Source organism: Macaca nemestrina, chromosome 2, assembly GCF_043159975.1.
Source record: "Macaca nemestrina isolate mMacNem1 chromosome 2, mMacNem.hap1, whole genome shotgun sequence".
Taxonomy (NCBI): domain Eukaryota; kingdom Metazoa; phylum Chordata; class Mammalia; order Primates; family Cercopithecidae; genus Macaca; species Macaca nemestrina.
Window position 1 is genome coordinate 122142839 of NC_092126.1, and position 12522 is coordinate 122155360.

Here is a 12522-nt window from a genome sequence, read left to right on the forward strand (position 1 = left end):
GTTCCTTTGTGCATCTCTCAGCAAAGATCCACCGGAATTACCCTGGGTAACCTTTTACCTTCTCTATGCTCCTTCACTCTTCATTACCAAAACCACTACACACATTACCAAAACCATTAGGGCTTTTCAGCTCTGTATTACAGATAAGCCCTCTATCCATACTGACAAACTTAAAAATATTAGCAGTTACTATTGCTTAGGAAGACATTTGCCCTGCATTTCACTCTATCCTTGGCTACCTTCCCCTTGTTCTTTGGACTCTCCTCCCAGCCCCTCTTCTTGTTTACTTATCCCCAACCCCATGAATAACAATGAAAGGTTGCTTGTAGGCACTGTGCGCTTTCTCATATGCCGTGAAAATTGAACCCCCCAACACAGTTGCCCCATCAATCCCCACTACAACCTCTAACGGCTGCTGCCCTCGCTGGATCCCTAGGAGTCTGGGTGCAAGACACCTCTTTTGGTGCTCCTTCTCATCTTTTCACTTTACATTTCCAGTTTTGCCTTACACAAGGTCTCTTCTTCCTCTGTGGCTCCTCCACCTACATGTGTCTACCTGTTAACTGGATAGGCACATGTACACTAGTTTTCCTTACCTCCCAAAATCAATTTGCAAATAGGACAAAACAGCTTCCTGTTCCCCTCATGACACCAACATTTCACTACTGTTTTGTTTTTCTTATTATTAACATAAGAAGACAGGAATAGGTCTTGACTTACTTACTGCTGAAAAAAGAGGACTCTGTATATTTTTAAATGAAGAGTTTTGTTTTTACCTAAATCAATCTGACCGGGTATGACAACATAAAAAACTCAAGGATAGAGCCCAAAAACTTGCCAACCAAACAAATAATTACACTTAACCCCCTTGGACACTCTCTAATTGGATGTTCTGGGTCTTCCCAATTCTTAGTCCTTTAATACCTGTTTTCTTCCTTCTTTTATTTGGATCTTGTGTCTTCTATTTAGTTTCTCAATTCATACAAAACCACATCCAGGCCATCACCAATCATTCTATATGACAGATGCTCCTTCTAATAACCCCACAATATCAACCCTTACTCCAAAATCTTTCTTCAGTTTAATCTCTCCCACTGTAGGTTCCCATGCTGCTCAAAGCAGCCCGAGAAACATCGCCCATCATCTCTCCATACCACCCCCCAAAATTTTCTCCACCCCAACACTTTACCACGATTTTGTTTTGTTTTTCTTATTAATATAAGAAGACAGGAATGTCAGGCCTCTGAGCCCACGCTAAGCCATCATATGCCCTGTGACCTGCACGTATACATCCAGATGACCTGAAGCAACTGAAGATCCACAAAATAAGCGAAAATATCCAGGTCCTGCCTTAACTGATGACATTCCACCATTGTGATTTGTTTCTGCCCCACCTTAATTGATCAACTGTTAGTTGTATTTGTGACAATACACCCTCCCCGCCCTTGTGATAATGTGTATTCCCTGGCCCTTAAGAAGGTACTTTGTAATGTTCTCCCCACCCTTGAGAATGTACTTTGTAAGATCCACCCCCTGCCCGCAAAAAATTGCTCCTAACTCCACCGCCTATCCCAAACCCGTAAGAACTAATGATAATCCCACCACTCTTTGCTGACTCTCTTTTTGGATTCAGCCCACTTGCACCCAAGTGAAATAAACAGCCTTGTTGTGGGCACGCGCACACACACACAAAATGTTGCTTGCACACCTGCCAACCCCCTTCCATTCAAGACTTGTTGGAAAATAACGCCAACCTGTATCCAGTGGAACCTCAGTGTCCAAGGCAGAGGCCTCTCTCCCTTCAATGGTTGGCATTTGGTGAGCGAGAGAAACTCCACCTAGATCATTGCTGATGCATTACTGATAACTGATAGTATTTTCCAAGGACTATGCTGAAAAATATGGCCAACTGCCATGTGTTCACACCATTTTCAAATCGGGAGATGCTGGCTTAGTTATAATTTTGGTTAGCGAAAGTTAGCAGACACAAATTCCAGAGGAAATACTGTTGTGTAATGCACAATACATCTCAATACAACTGGGCACAACTCAATCTTCCCTGAGGCAAAGACATCTGCATTTCTCCTGTCCTTCCTGTGGCCTCTGCCTGCTTCTTTTTCATGTCCTGATTGTTGAGAAAAACCTCTTGGCATTGGTCACTGGCAGCCTCAGTGATCCTATCCCCACATCCTCCTCTTCCCCAGTTTGTCCCATTGCTTCTCCTAGAGGCTGAAGCCTCAATGTGAAAGTGTCAAGAAGACCAACCATGGGCCCAATCCACATCTGCCATAGTCTTCCCCATGCACCAAGGAGCATTTAAGGGACCTTGCTTTATTTGTTTTTAAACATTTAAAAATTGAGGTGTAGGCTGGGTGCGGTGGCTCACGCCTGTAATCCCAGGACTTTGGGAGGCTGAGGCAGGCAGATGGTGTGAGCTCAGGAGTTCGAGACCAGCCTGGTCAACATGAAGAAACCCTGTTTGTACTAAAAATACAAAAAATTAGCCAGACCTGGTGGTGGGTGCCTGTGATCCCAGCTACTCGGGAGGCTGAGGCAGGAGAATCACTTGAACCTGGGAGGTGGAGGTTGCAGTGAGCCCAGATCGTGCCACTGCACTCCAGCCTGGGTGACGGAGCAAGATACCGTCTCAAAATAAATAAATAAATGAATAAAAATTGAGGTGTAGCATAAAGTCCACTAACCTCACTTGTGCAGCTCAATGAGGTTGTATATATGTGTTCACGCACATAACCACCTCCAAGATCAAGATATAAAACAAGATTGGCTTGCTTTATATCTTGATATATATGACAAAATATATATCAAGACTGACTGCACCCCAGTCAATACCTACTTTCTCCCAGAGTAAGAGCCATTCTGGCCTCTGTCACTACAGATTCGTTTCTCTTACTCTAGAACTTCACATAAATGGAATGATAAAATGTGCTGGTTTTGGCCTGGCTTCTTTTACTCAGCCGTGTGTTTGAGATTCATCAGTGTGGCCGCCTGTGTCAGTAGTTCATTCCTCTTGATTTCTGACTTAAGTATTCCATTTGGTGGCTATGTCACAGTTTGCTGATACATTCTCCTGAGAACGAACATTTGGATGGTTTCCAGTTTTTGGCTATCACTCATAAAGCTGCTATGAACACCTTTCCATGAATTTTTGGGTCAAAATGATTACTCATTTCTCTTGGGCAGATATCCAGCAGTGGACTTGGGGGGGTCATAGGTAGGTGAATGTTTAGCTATAGTGGATACTGCCAACAATGATCATGTCACTTCGTATTATACTTCTGACATGTTTACAACATAGATTTTTGGGGACACATTGAGGTCACTCCCATATACAATGCTTTGGATTGGCAGGGAGGAGGAAGGTGTTAGCAAAATTGCATCGTTGATAAATACACATGGGCCTGAATTCTGAATTTGGAAGAGATGAGGGTTGGACCTTAGGGTATTTGTCCTTGAAATCTGGAGTGAATCAGTTGGAGGTATGTCTCTAGGTATCTTTATTTACACCTCCATTAGACTGTAAACACTATGAGAATAGGAATTGCAACTTATTCAGGGATATGTCTGCAATGCCTAGCACAGTTCTTGGCACATGGGTGCTTTGTAAATAAAAATTAATAGATTATCAACTTAATAATTGTAGCAAACAGCTATCGAGCCCATTCTACTGCTGGGCACTGTAACATGACTTTACCGATATGGTCTCATTTAAACCACATGAAAGTCCTCTGAGATTAGGGAAGAGTGAAGTTCTTGTGAAGGAAGCTGAGGCCTTCGGCAGGTTAAGATACACAGTTGGATGGAAATTAAAAAATAAAAAAGATACACAGCTGGCAAGTGGCAGCTTTGTAAGTAGACTTGAGGCAGTCTGACTCAGGAGCTTTCGTGTGTGTGTAAGATGGCAAGAGCCTGCACTCATGTTACAGAGGAGGAAACTGAGGCTCAGCGAGGTTAAGGAACGCTTCTCCCTGGAGTCAGCTGGGCCAGCCTCCCCACCTGGCTTCTTCTTAAAGGTTGAATATTTGTAGTGCAGAGCGCTGGCTGCTGCCCTCTTCTACAACCTCCATTCTCTGGAGCACACAGCCACTGGATGTCACAACACTCACCCCGAGCCTCCACCTCAGGGCTTCACTCTCACAAAGCCACCCTATTGTGAGGTGAAGCCTGCCACCTCTCTTTTCCATCCCCAGGGATGGAGAGAATCAGACCCGGCAATCCTTCCTTTAAAGTGCTGGGCTCTGTTTGGAGCAGGCACCCAGCCCTGGGACTTGTTCCTTTGCAGGGGTCCACTTACATCACATGGGTGTTGAGTTCTCAGCCGAGGTGCAGTAATGAGGGCACTGCTTTCCATCAAAGGAGGCCTCCACAATTCTGGTCTCCAGGGCCTTCTCACACCTCCATTCATTCAGCCCCTTAGGTGTCAGAGGCCCAGAAAACTGCTCTCCTGGAACTCAAGCTGAGGCCCTGGGTGGGAGCCACCCACCCCCCGCCAGCAGGCAGAGGGGCAGTCTTTTCTCCACACCTTGGACTTGGTGGGTGGTTGTTTCATTTCCCTTAAATGCTTGCAAAATAATTCACACAAGTAATACATAAATCCACTGCTACTCTAAACATTTGGAACCACTCAGTTGCATACAGATTTTAAAAAGTAACATTTCTCCTTACTGTCCCAGCCATGCCCTAATCTCACCACCTTCCCTGAGTCATCACTGTTTTTGATGCTGCATGTGTGAGTTTGGTCATTTTTCTGCAGCTTCCTTTTTAAACTCTCTGGTATGTCTTGGAGATATTTCTACATCGGTACATGTAGATCCACCTCATTCTTCTGATCTACTACAGTGTAAACCACAGTGTGGTGCCCTATGGTTGTTTTTTTAAACCATTCTGCTTTAGTTGGCCATTTAGGTTGCTTCCAACTTTTCTTTTCTTTTCTTTATTTTGAGACAGAGTTTTGCTCTTGTCACCCTGGCTGGAGTGCAATGCCGGGATCTCGGCTCACTGTGACCTCCGCCTCCCAGGTTCAAACAATTCTCCTTCCTCAGCCTCCTGAGTAGCTGGGATTACAGGCACACACCACCATGCCCGGCTAATTTTTGTGTTTTTAGTAGAGATGGGGTTTCACCATGTTGGCCAGGCTGGTCTCAAACTCCTGACCTCAAAAGATCTGCCTGCCTCGGCCTCCCAAAGTGCTGGGATTATAGGAGTGGGCCACCATACCCAGTCTCAATTTTTCACTATTACAAATAATTCTACTCCAAACACCCTTGTACTTGTTGCCTTTCTGTCCACGTGGGTGAACGTTTCTCTAGGGCAGACACTGGGAAGTGGAAATGCTAGACCAAGAAGTACATGTATCTTAAGTTTTAGTAGATGCTGCCAAATTATTTTGCAAAATGGCTGTACCATTTTCCAAACCTTTTCCAAACACTTTCCAAATCTCAGGCCTTCCGTGCCTGAGATTATGGGACTGTCCACACCTTCAGCAAGCCTGGATGTTAGGAATCTAGGTTTGTCTACTAAAAACTAAAACTAATCTCTAGTGTTAGAAGTCGGAATAGCGGTTGCCCCTGTGGAGGGCAATAGCGGATGGGAAGGGGCAGGAGGGGCTTCCAGGGTGCTGTTGATGTTCTGATTCTTGATCTGGTTACACAGGTATTTTCAGTTTCTAAAAATGTGTTAAGTAGTATACTTAAAACAAGTGCACTTTTTTTTTTTTTTGAGATGGAGTCCCGCTCTGTCGCCTAGGCTGGAATACTGTAGTGTGATCTCGGCTCACTGCAACATTTGCCTCCCGGATTCAAGTGACTCTCCTGCACCTGGCTAACTTTTTGTATTTTTAGTAGAGATGGGATTTCACCATGTTGGTCAGGCTGGCCTCAAACTCCTGAGCTCAAGTGATCCTCTGCCTCAGCCTCCCAAAGTTCTGGGATTACCGACATGAGCCACCATGCCCAGCCAAGGTGCACTATTTAATATGCGTGTTATTCTTTGGTAAAAAGTACAATTTCCCCCCATTCCTGCAATTTAATGGGTGATAGGACAACATCCCATGATTATTTCATTTTGGAGACTGAGCCTTCTTTTGATATTTGGCCTTCTGGATTCCTTCTTCTGGGTCTTGTGAGAGTGCTTTGCCTGCCAGGGGACGCCCTTTTTTGGAAAGGGGAAAAGGGACTTGACTGTTTCTGAGCATCTACTATATAGATGCTCTTGAATCCTCACAGCAACCTTTCAGGGTAGGTACCATTTACCCCATTTTACAGACAAGGAGGTGAGGCCTCAGAGCAGACCTGCCCGAGGCCATAAAATATCAGACTGAAGAGTCCTACCCTCCTCTCTGTCTTTTAAGTGACAGCTGCTTATGTGACAGGCTTTGGGCTACCCATGCAGCAGGCATGATCCTAAACCCCTGCAACAGCTCAGTGTGGTAACTATATCGTCATCCCATTTTACAGATGAGAACAGTGAGGCTCAAAAGAGTTGAGTGACTTTTGCTCAGCTCCTCCAGTGATGGAGCAGGTTTGAGTCCAGGTCGGCCTGGCTCCAAAGCTGGGACAGTGAATTCAATAGAATGTTCTGCGAGGATGGATACATTCGCTGTCTTTCTGATAACATGGTAGGCACTAGCCACATGCGACTACTTAGCACTCAAGATGTGGCTAGTGCAACTGAGCAGCTGAAATTTTAGTCTTATTTAATCATAATTAATTAAGTGGACTGCTTTGGACGGTGCAGCTCTAAGGAGACAGGACAGGGGGAGAAACGCCACAGGGAGCACGCAAAGAGAACAGAGCTGCCACCAGGTGGGAAGCCTCCAGCCTGCCACAAGGGACTCACTGAAGGACCCCCACAGGACCCGACAGAGCCCTCACAGGTCTCCCTTCGGGCACCAGAACCATGCCCTGTGGAAAGAGCCAGCATTTTGTAATCAGATGCAGCCTTGCCAAGCCTCTTAACCTAAGACTCAGGTTCCTTGTGTATAAAATAAGTATCAAAATAGAGCTTGTTTTAATGTTGAATGAGAGAATACACAGTGCCTGGCACATAATTGGTACTCAATAGGCTATTTAATAATCACATTGCTATTACCACAATTCTGTTATTGATCATAGGCTCACTTTTAAACTTTTAAATAAGCTTTTTCATTATATAATAATAAAGCCATTTAAATTGTTATTCACAGTTATTAAACAATGCAGATGGGTGTAAAGCACAACCCCCAAATCTCCAAATACTTCAAGCCCACATCCTCCTCCCAGAAAAAACCGATGTAAGTAATTTCTTATGCATCTCTCCAGGAATTGTCTGTTCTTCTATAAACATCCAGAACGATTCCAATCTATACTTTAGAAAGTGCAGATGGGATCACACTAAATGTACCAGAGGTTACACCTTGCTTTGTCACTTTATGGCACATCGAGGACATGTTTACGCACTTGCACATTCAGACTCACCACATTATCTACTGTTTGCACAATGTTTCATAGCAGAGGTCATTGAAAACTTATTTTAGAGGTCCTAACTGATGGATATTTAAGTGGTTGCCATATATTTTGCTGTTATGAGGAAGGTTTCGATGAATACCCCATGTGTATCTTTCTGTACATGGGTAAGTGCACCCACCCAGAGGGTAAATTCTTACCATTAGGATTTCTGGGTCAGTGACTGGGATATTTTCCACTGTGCTGGATCTTGGTATATGTACAATCTCATGTTAAACCTCTTAAGAGTACTGGATTTTAAAGGAATATTCTGGCAAGTTCTTCTGAAAAGGTTCTTCAGTTCATGCTAATAATCACCCCTGGAATGTATTTGCTGGGTGGGTTGGAAATTTTGGCAAAAACTGATCTTTTCTTTAAGCAGATCTGGTTTTTAAAGACTTTGTGGTGTAAATGTGGATGGGGCCCGGAGAGGGGACTTGGCAAGGGGGCTCCTGGAGGTCAAGGAACTGGATCCCCACTAATCCCATCTCAGGCAGGCTGGAGCAGAGGGAGAAAATTCTGCCTTCCTGGGAGGCCAATCCTGTATGAGGCAGAGCTTTGAGAGCTTATGAAATAACACACCAGGAAGCTGCTGAGTCTGTGGCTCAGGGCAGGGAAGGGGGAAGAGAGAAGACACCTAGCAGGCTTTGCCAATGACTGGACAAGGGCAGTTCTCAGCAGGTGAAATCTAAACGGTCCACAAACGTAAGAAACATGCTCTGCCTCCCCAGAAATCAAAGAAAATGCACACTCAAGAAACAATGAGGTATTATTTTTCACCTATCAGATTGGCAAAAATGAAAATATAATGATACCCAGTGTTGGAGAGGGTGTGAGGAAACAGACACTCTGGTGTACTCCTGGAGGGGATGTTGATAGTACAGGCGTCCTGCGGGGAAACGTGCGTCAAAAGCCCTACAAACCAGGCAGATATCTGTGCTGTTCCATTTCTAGGTATTTGTTTTAAGAAAATAATTGAACATATTTCACAAAGATATATGGTCAAGAATGTGCATTAACAAGCATTGTTCAAGATAATAAAAAGATTGGCAATATGGTAAATGTCCAGTGATAGGGGATTGATTAAATTGTACTATTTCTATACAAGGTAACAATCTGTGGCTAAGAAGGATGTTGTAGACCTAGGTTTACTAATATGGAAGATGTCCACTATCTATTTATAAAAATTAAGTGAAAAAAAAACAGGTTACAGGATTGGTTACATATTTTGTTACATATGTAGTGTTACCTTATGTATTGAGTCTTACATATCTATATTTATCTCTATGTAGTATTACTTATATCAATTATATCAATTAAAGCAATGGCAAAACTACAATGACTTTTGCACCAACCTAATATATACATGTTTGTGGGTGTAGATATGTGTATATATATGTGTGTGCATACATAGGTATGTTATGTGAATTTAAGTGAATAATGTTTGGAAGAATATGACCAAAATGGCCTCAGTGATTATAAACAATGGTGGGGAATTTTATTCTTTAATTAATATATACATCCATTTTCATAGTTCTCTGCATTTCTTGAGTTTCGTTTTTTTTCACTGAACCTGTGTTATTTTTATAATTGAGAAAAGCTTTGTTATATTGGTTTAGGAAATAAAGGAAGTTGATAACTCTGCCTCAACTGTATTAAGCAGTGTAAATGCAATTATTTCCCCATACCAAGACTGTCCCCAGCTCTTGTGCACAATAGAAGCCTGCTATGATCTCAGGCTTGTCTTTAGTTATGATGAGAATAATGAGAAGGAGGACAATGATGTTCATGTATCGAGCACCTACGATGTGCCAGGCACATGGCTGGGTACTTCATGTGCATTCTATCGATGGATGCTCACCGTGGCCCAAGAGGCAGGTACTATTGTGTCTTTAGATTTTCTAGAAGGAGAGCTTGAAATGGTAACTTGGTGCAAGTGACTTCTTGAGGGACAGCTCTCATGGGAAACCTTTAAAGGTGTAAGGGAGGAAAGCAGGATGGAGCAGAAGAAGTTAAGTCAAGATGTGGGCTCAGCTGAAGTCTAGCCTCAGTGGGATGCCCTGGGAAGTCTGGAGAGTGGATGGCACTGCAGCATCATCCCCCATAGGCAAGGGGGCTGGGCTTTTATACCTCCATATCTGTTGGTCATTGGCTATAGGATAATGGGAAGAGGGTAATCTGCAAGATGGGCTCAACCCCCAAAGTATCTCTGGGTGAGGTGCTTCCCATCATCCATGGGTGATTGTCTGAGAAGGGTGCAGCTGTGAGCAGTCAGCACTCACAGTAACTGACGCGTGGGTGTGCTGGATCAATAAAAGGGATCTAGGTGGAGCACTAACCTCCTGCATATTAGTGTCCCCATTTTACAGATGGGGCTGACAGAGGTTAAGTAACTTCCTTAAGGCTCCCCAACTAGTAACTGGGTTTTGAGCTCCTGTTGGAAGCCCATGCTCAGAGCCTTGAAGCTGTACTACTTCTATTTTCGCCAAAAGGAAAGAGGTTGAGGCTGTGGGTGGAAGCCCTCCCAATAGCCCCTGCCCCACCAGATGTCCCTTCACCTGCTCTCTGAGCTTCACACTAGCATGTCAGCTGATGAGCAGTTTCCACCTGGGCTTTTGAAGGAGGGAGCCACAAAAAGCCTTTGTGTTTCTGCAAAGGTCCCTGAAGGTTGTACTCTCGGTGGAGCTGGTTGCTAGGAGACATTTCTCAAGAAAGGTTCCTTTGGAAAATGAGCTCAGGCTTTGCCCACAATTCAACATTATTATACTTGGGAGAGTGACATCCCAACTCTTGCTCCCTCCAAAGCATTAAAGGCAGATCCAATTCCTTCTCCAACTGGTTCTTCCAGGACCCAGCTCAGAGTGTGTCCTGGGCTGATAACAGTTCCTATGCCAGACAGACTCCGAATCCTGGAAAGAAAGGGCCCTTTGAGACTTTGAGATGATCTGCCTGTACCCTCCATTATATAAATGGAGAAACTGAGGCACAGAGCATTGAGAGACTCACACAGTGAGTTAGTGGCAGGGTCATAACTTACTTCTCTCATTATTGCACGTGACAGCCTCCCCCATTCCCTGGGCCTCATAAGGTCAATCAGCGGGACCTCAGGATGTGTGGACTGAATGCATTTTCCTTTATTAATCCTTGTGTTTCAAAGATTTTGGGGAATAAATTATTACTTTGCTCAAACGGAGATGAGCAGCTGGCATTTGTTGGGCATCTACTATGTGCCAAACACTGAACTAGGTGCTTCAGGGTCTTCAGCCACTAACTCTGACTTCCAGACCATCTTGGAGTTAGTTTCTACTGGCTGCTTTTTTCTTGACTAAAGGTCACATTTTCCTGTTTCTTTGCATGTCTAAACAATTTTGATTGTATACTGTGTCGTGTGTGTGTGTGATGTGTTGTGGAGACTCTGGATTTTGTTATCTTTTTCTGAAGAGTGTTAAGTTTTGTTTTAGCAGGAAGTACAACTATTAGGTGATCCCTTTGAAGTTCCATGGGCTTGTTTTTGCACTCCCGCAAAGTCCAAGCTCTTTCCCAAGTCCCTCTAACTTTGTAGGACTCACCTCCAAACTTTCTCCCCTGAGGGTCTTGAAGGATTTGGTTTTTGGCTTTGTTATGCAGGTCTGGAGTATCCCTTACACCACAGTATAGTCCTCGCACCTAAGGCACAGCCTTCTGGTGTCTCAGCTTGATGTCTGGGATGAAGGTCTCTCCAACGTCTCCCAGCCCCAGCCGACCTATAGTATCTCAGTTCACTCTCAACCCTATAACAGCTGCTTTCTGGTAAGTCTCAGATAGTGTGACCCTGTGCCAGCAAATCCCAGTCCTTGGGCAAGAAGCTGTGGGTCACGGGGGGCCCCCACACAGATTTTGGGGCTCCCTCTCTATGCAGCTCCCTCCTCTCCAGTGCCCTGTCTTGCAGATTCCTTTTGCTTTAGTTGCTCCAAACCTGATCTCTGCCTCCTGAACTCAGATGGACTGTCATGTTCTGTTTGGGCTCCGTTGTCCTGCGTCATAGTTGGGAAATTGTTGCAGGATGAGAGTCCAGGTGATGAGGGGCTCACCTTGTAAGTTTCCCTTCCTTCAGAGATCACGGTACCTATTGTCCACTGCCTGAGAACAGTTGTCTCTTATTTTGTCAAGTGTCAAGTTGTTTTTAGTGGTAGTGCTAGTCTGGTACCAGGTCCTCTATCATGGCTGGAAGTGGAAGTCCAACTCGTAGTGAGGCATCCTTACCCTCTCTCCATAATCTTGGAATGCTTACCAGGACCCTGAGAGAAAATGCTTAAGCCTTCACTGAGCCAACCTTCAGAGGGGTACAGTGACTTGCCCAAAAGGCACAGTAGTAGACCCAAGAATCAGGTTTGCTGAACTTCACAGTCCGTGCTTTCTCTTTGTGTTGCCCCGCTTTCACTAGAAAAGCTAAAATCAAAACTAAATTTCACTGTCACTGTCACCAAGGCAGCAGCATTTTCTGAGTTAATCTATGTATTTTCCTACATCCCATCTCCACTGTATACCTTAATTCCTGTTTCTGCCACTGACCGTCTGGTCTGGGAGGTCATCACTCTTTGCATGGACGATTATGCAGTCATCTCTTTTTTTTTGAGATGGAGTCTCGCTCTGTCACCCAGCCTGGAGTGTAGTGGTATGATCTCGGCTCACTGCAACCTCTGTCTCCCAGGCTTAAGTGATTTTCCTGCCTCAGTATCCCAAGTAGCTGGGATTACAGGTGCATACTATCATGCCTGGCTAATTTTTGTATTTTTAGTAGAGATGGGGTTTCACCATGTTGGCCAGGTTGGTCTTGAACTCCTGACCTCAAGTGATCCACCCGCCTTGGCCTCCCAAAGTGCTGGGATTACAGGTGTGAGCCACTGTGCCTGGCCTATGCAGTCGTCTCTTACAGAGAGTCCATTGTGTTCTTCCCAGAACACTTCTGCTGTCACTCTCTTGCTCCACTGCCTTCAATGGCTCCCTATGACCCACAGTGGCACTTCACAAAGTGTAGAATTGA

At 44.5% G+C, this 12522-nt stretch overlaps 1 protein-coding gene across 1 annotated transcript in view; it reads right to left on the minus strand.

Annotated features, from left to right (window-relative positions):
* Positions 1–12522, minus strand: part of LOC105482965 (family with sequence similarity 107 member A) — a 63663-nt gene that overhangs the window by 30152 nt on the left and 20989 nt on the right. The gene's annotated exons all lie outside the window — the stretch shown is intronic.